Consider the following 6,351-nt stretch of genomic DNA (forward strand, 5'->3'; position numbering starts at 1 on the left):
TCTTCCGCCACTTAACATCTGTAAATATTAAATGAGCTTTACAAATATTTTCCTAGTTGCTGAAAAATTTAGAGCTTGAAACATTTAAGGGAAGGAAGGAAAAAAGGGTGGGATGAAGGGAGGATGATACTGACACTGGAAACTTTTTTCTGTGTTTCTTTGAAAAGCAAACACATTTACTTCAGGGTTTTTATTTGCCACATGGGAAGGTAATGCGGCATCAGCTGTTCTGGGATTTGTGGCTTTTTTGCCCTTTCACTTCAAATTAATAATATGGCTGTTTACATCTTTGTATCACTTTATTTTTATTTATTAATTTGTGTATTCTTGACATGGGATTTTGCAGGTCAGGAAGAGAAGTGGCCAATGATACCCTCGGTGAACAGAACTGCCCTCCCTGCACAGCAAAGGAAGAGCTCATGTCACTGTCCAGCATGTCCTGTCACTCCATGTCCTTGGCAAAGTCCCTCAACAGCTCTCAAAGGCTCCTGGTTGAAGAGGCCACGGCCCCTGGTCCGTTCCACTCCCTTCACAGGGATATGATGTTCTCACCTAAATCAGCACTGGAAGTTTTCCTGGTGTAAATCCCTGTTCCTCCAGGGCACATGAATCCCCCTCTGATGCTGCAGCCTGGAACATCCCATTTCCTTAGAGAAGTGTACAAGCGTAAAAGCAGGGATAGAGCCAGGCAGTGCTGTCCCTGAAGCTCCTAAAAACGCAGGAGCAGGAGGAAGGCAGGAGCGAAGGTGGGACGGATTGTTCGGATTTATGACTACAGACACCACAGAGGTGATAAAGAGCCAGACAGACTCATGTGGAGATGGTACCTGTGTTTGGAACACCTGAACAGCGTCAATCTGATCTTTTATTAAACCCTCTACTGAATGTGTCCATTATTAATTAACTCTGGACAAGAGCCATGTCTCTCCCTGAGCGGGTTCTGAGTGCTGTGAGACTCGTGATGGGGTGAGGAGAGAGGTGAGAACTCGGTTGCTGCCTGTTCGTGCTTGGCTCCAGGCTCTGTCCTCACACCACAGCCAGGCCTGCATTTGGGAATTGCTGTCACAGAGCAAGGGGTCCATATGGATGCTCTCTGCCTGCTCCAGGCTCTGGAATGCCCCTAAGCCAAGGCCCCAGCATGCCGGAACAAGGATTTTGGCTCTTTTATTCGTTATTGCTCTCTTTGTCAGACTGCAGCCCCTCACAGGCAGGACTTGTTTATGTTCCATTTTGTATTTATTTATTCTCATGTTCAATGCTAATAACGGGGAGCTTGAGGACAGACTGTTGGTTCCTATTCCCTACTCACATTTCAATGTCTCCTCTTAGGCGATATCTAAATTAATTCTTTATTCTTTATCCAGCCATGATCACGGATGTTTCATGGAGGAAATCCTGGAGCAGTGACCTGAGTCCTTTCTAAATCAATGAGAAAACTCCCAGAGAATGAAACCTAATCTCTACATAGACTCCCTCCTTAGTCTTAACCACAATTAGGGGTTGATTTACAGCCTGAAGGCTGAGGTGTTTCACCTCCTTGTGTGGCTGCTCTGAACACGTCCTTGCTCCTTGCACAGGAAAGTTTGACAGATGCAAAATTCAGGATTTTAAAAATTGAAATATCTTAAAATCTTTGTACAGTTAGGGTGGGGTTTTTTTCATACTTGCCACTTACGTCCTCTTATAATACACAAACACTTCTAGCACACAGATACTCAGAATTTTTAACTAAATTACATGAGCGTAAATATTTTTGTTACTCCATTGGAACATGAGGGCTTGCCACAGATCTTTAGCACTGAAGCACAGTTTTGCAGGCAGCTCCTAGGAAGGGTGTGCAAGAAAGTCTTGTCTCTAAATCTACATTTGAGATGGGAATTTCCCTTTTGTTTTGTGTAGCAGAAGAAACTGAGGGTATCAATCAAGGAAACTGAGGAAATCAATCACCTACTGCTCAGCACCTCCAGAGAAGTCTGGAGTCCCACTGAAAAGAAACAGAAAATTAAACTAATCCACAAAATCAAGAAGATGCTCCAGTTCAATGCATGAACTGGGCTTTTTCCTTTTACCTGAAAGGTCTTTGGCAGGACCGAAGTGCAGCCTCAGGTCAGTTATGACTGTTCTTCCAGCAGCTCGGTCCTGAACGGGTTCCTGCAGGACAGGTGTGGAGCAGAGCGGCTCCTGTGCACACCCTGACTTGAGGCAGATGCTGATGTGTTTGGGCAAAGACACACAGGACACCTCTAGCAGGATCATAAAGTGAAGCACAACATCCTCTGGACTACTGTTTTCATTCTTAGGTCAAGCTTCTCTGTGTGATTTCTACAGAAAATAATTGATACTAAATGGGAGAAAACCTTCCCTGAAGTGTTTTTGTTGTCGTGTGACCCAGCATTGCAGAAAAAAGTGCTGTTTGATGGAGGCCTGTTTGACGGAGGAGGTTTCACAGCAGCAACAACGTTGTGTGGGGTGGGACAGACACACGGAGCTGCCACTCTGTGCCGTGGGACAAGGTCTGTGCTCTTCCCTCGGGAACATCCCCGGGAGAGCGCCGGCAGCGGCTGTGAGGAGTCAGTGTCTGCTGGGATTTACAACTCCAAGCGATGCTGGTGGCTCGTCCCATTCTGGAGCCTGGAAATACAGAAGGAAATGTTGTTTTCTGGAGGAGCAGCTCAGGCCTGCAGGCTGGGATCATGTGCCTGTCAGCACGGAGCAGATGCTGTGTTTGAGGGAGGGAGGCACCGCGCTGAGCTGTGACGCCTGTACATGTCTGTGTAACCTCGTGAACCATTTCTTTCTCTTTCCCGCAGTTGCTGCGCCGTATTTTCCCAATATTCCCCGTGCTACCATCGTGCTTCCTTTGCAATAGTGTGTTTATTTTTCCCATATGCTAAGACTGAGGGAGTACTGCACAACCCAAATCCCTGCAACGTCTCCCTTTCCTCCTTGCCTGCAAGGAAGGGTGGGAATTCCCTGTGTCCCGAGCTGGCCGGGGGCTCCCCGGGTCCCTTCCCGTCGGGCCATTAGCGGTGCGTGCCCGCAGCCCGGTGAGCGCGGCTCGCAGACCCCGCCGGGTGGCACTGTGGGAGAGCATTCGGGCCAGCAGCCGCGTCCCAGCGCCGCCACGGCCCGCAGGGACGGACAGGACACTTCGGGGACCTTCAGAGCTCGGAAAATAGGCTGGGCTTGTGGGAAGAGTATCGGTCTCTAACGCAGCCGAGGATGCTGTAAAGGGTATTTTAGAAGATCTGCCTGTTGCTACAGCCCTGAAGAGTGCGTTTAGTGCTAATTGACATATGCTTTTAAACCCCGTGAAGCTGTAGAGCTAATGATGAAACCCAGAGTGAATACAGTATTTATGAATAAAACCTCATCACTCGGTGGAAAAGCCTGGGCCACCACTTTGGCTGGGAAGTCAGCACTGCAGGCAGTGATGGACAGGCTGGGTTACATAAACCTTCCCTGTCCACGGCCGTGAGGGAAGGGGCAAAGTGTGAGCAGGAGCTCAGAGATTGCCCTGAGCTGCTCTGGCTGACACATCAGAGGCCACCTTTTAGTCTGGTTATTGTTCTGTATTTCTCAGGACTGCAAGCAAACCCGCTTGTTTTTAAATGCAAATCCTCTTTTAAAAGCCGTAATGTTAACAGGAGACATCTGAAATTCCGAGCCACCGAGGCACGTTCACAGCAGCAGGATAATGAATGTCAGGGTTTGTACAGTATCTCTCACTCACAGCATCCCAGGGGGACTTTGCAGATAATGCCCTGCAGAAGCTGAAACAAAATAACAGCTGGTCCAGGGCACTTTAAAAATGCCATTTTAATTCCAGATCTGCTCTCCCCTAAAGCCACTGGACTGATTTGCCTCCCAGAGTTGAACTAAGCCCTTTGTTTACTTTTGGTCCTTTGAAAAGAAAAGAGAAATGAATTACTGTAGTTTTGTTCAGCACCTCTTGTGAAGACCAAGTTCAGACCTGCCCAGATATCTGCCTGGCACACAGGGAGTGTGGCTGGGCTTCCAGATGACACAGCCCGATCACAAATACTGTTCCAGGGTTCTGTGGGACATCTGGAAATTCCAGATAAGTGTTACAAGGCTTCCAAATCTTGACAAGGCCTCATCATCTGAGCAAACCTGAATAGATTTGGTAACCTGATGAGTGGCAGTAGAGGACAACCCCCAACCCTGTTCACCCTCTGCTCACAGAGCCCCAGAATCAGGAATGTTGATATAAATTGTTTTCTCCCCATGGGTGTGAGGTGCTCAAAAGTCAGGTATTTGACAACGCTTGGATGCTGCAAGCTGAGCCTCCCAGGTCAGGGGATGCAAACAGCTTTTCTGGATAACACAAAGGTAGAAGAACACAAAGTTGTGTCAAAACTCTCTCAAGTCTTTGAGGGGAACTTGCCTAGTGCTCTGTGCTATCAGTCACGACGTGAAAGGAGGTGGAGAATGAGAGGGAGAGAGTTGTCTAGGAAGGGATGGAGGGGGAAGAAAGGAAGCTTGATTGTGAGAAGCAGGACAGAATAGGAATCATGTATGTGGAACAGGCAGAAAATGAAAATAATGAAGAAAAGGCTGGCAAAGTTTCTTAGAGCTGCAAAGTTTCTCTTCACGTCTAATTTTATTGCAGGTGATTCACAGAAGGCACAGTTAAGGTGGATGTAAATCCCCTCATCCTGCCTGAAGGATTCACAGCTACGAAAAACAACGAACAAATCCAGCAGCACCTGGCTGCTCCAGCAGAGACTGCCCCATGGACACCAGAGTGACCCCTCTGCCTCCAAAGGCATTTTCCATCATGTGGATGGACAGCAGAGCCAGCTGGGGCTGACAGAGGATGCCTTTCAGTGACACCATCCCCATCATCTCCACAATTGTTCAGATTGCTGTTAGTACCTCAAGCAGTGATGCTCTATCCCTACAGACAGCAAACCGAATGAATTTGGCTTTTCTGGCTGTTTTCCCTCCCTGGCTTGTTTTTAATGTGCTTGAGGCCATTCACGGAATGTGCTGAGGGCAAGAGCTGCTTCAATCGCGGCGCCTGTGCTGCTGCTGCCTCTGAGCCAATATAAAAGTCATCTTCCTCGTGTCCTTTTACATCTTGTAGCTTGTGAATCTCCACAGCACTGCTTTAGAGAACAGCATATTCTTTGCCTTTGTATTGTCAATGCTGAGACGCCTCGTTCTGCTTCAGGGGGTTTTGCCAGGGGCCTCCCCAGGGAGGTATTTCCACTCTTGTTCCTGCAAACCACACCAGCAACAGCTGGAGAATGAAAGTCTGAACTCAGAGGGAGGACCACAGCAGCAGCAAAATATAACTTATCCCAGTTCCTAGTGATATCACCTAAAGGATTAAACTTTGCTTAATTCTGCTAAAATCCTAGTGGTTACCAAAAGACTGTGGTTATATTTGGTCCCAGGTTGGATCCAGTGCTCCCGGGCAGGGGCATGGATCTGCTGGCAAATGTGGATGGAGCACAGCTCAGGGAGGGCACAGGGCCAGATAACTGCTTCCCAAAGATTCTCTTACATCCTGAGTATTAACTGTGCTTTCAAATTTGAGGGGAAGAGAACCATGAGATACATTTGGGTTTGTTTTGTAATTTTTAATCCTCTTTTTCTCTTACACTTGTCCTTATCCACCTTCTGTGAGGGTCCTAAGATAGCACCTATGCCCTGAGATGGTACAGCTGTGAGGAGTATGGAAGAGAAACATCTTGGAAGGCTTAAAGAGAATGACCATGTGATAATGTTGTCCTGCTTCTAATTACAACACTGTGTATCTGCACACTTAGCTGTGTTCTGAAGTGCTCTGCCACCAGACCTGTGCCTGCTGAGCAGCACTGAGCAGGGCTGATTTAAAGGTATTTACTTAAGCAAGTTACTTGTGTGCAAGCACACTTTGGGGGATAGTTACTCACAAGGCTTTCACAGGACCCTAAAGGCTGCAGTCACTCGAATCTTGTTGAAATTCAGTAGCAGTTGGTTCCTTCTGTGTTTGAATTCAAATAAAGCTTGAACTTGTCTTTACGCTTTATCTCCCTTTCTGTTTAAAATGTACCAGCTGCATTTGACCTTATGGATCTTAAACTCTCCTGGGCCGATGTGAATCTGCAGCACATCCATTACTGCCCCGGAATCTGCTGTTGTTTGCTGGAATTTAGGAGGTTTGCATCCAGGAATATTTTAATCTCTTCCTCCAAAGAACCCTCTTCATCCCCCAGGGACACCTTCTCTTTGGGGTTTTACGTTATCTGGACTACATGACGCTGCTGGGAGAGCTGGAGCGTCAGCACGTGGCGGATTTCCTCGTGAACGTGCTGCTGCTGCTGCATGGCCCAGCTTCGC

General features: G+C 47.6%; 1 long non-coding RNA gene across 1 annotated transcript; it reads left to right on the forward strand.

Annotated features, from left to right (window-relative positions):
- The first annotated feature begins 349 nt into the window (after positions 1 to 349).
- On the forward strand, positions 350 to 6,033 carry LOC121657471. The gene is made up of 2 exons (XR_006013640.1): positions 350 to 2,768; positions 4,634 to 6,033. It is a non-coding gene; the product is annotated as an uncharacterized LOC121657471 (long non-coding RNA).
- The last annotated feature ends 318 nt before the right edge of the window (positions 6,034 to 6,351 follow it).

Source organism: Corvus kubaryi, unplaced genomic scaffold (genome assembly GCF_017639235.1).
Source record: "Corvus kubaryi isolate FWS band 111438036 unplaced genomic scaffold, C.kubaryi_AGA036_p1.0 136, whole genome shotgun sequence".
Taxonomy (NCBI): Eukaryota; Metazoa; Chordata; class Aves; order Passeriformes; family Corvidae; genus Corvus; species Corvus kubaryi.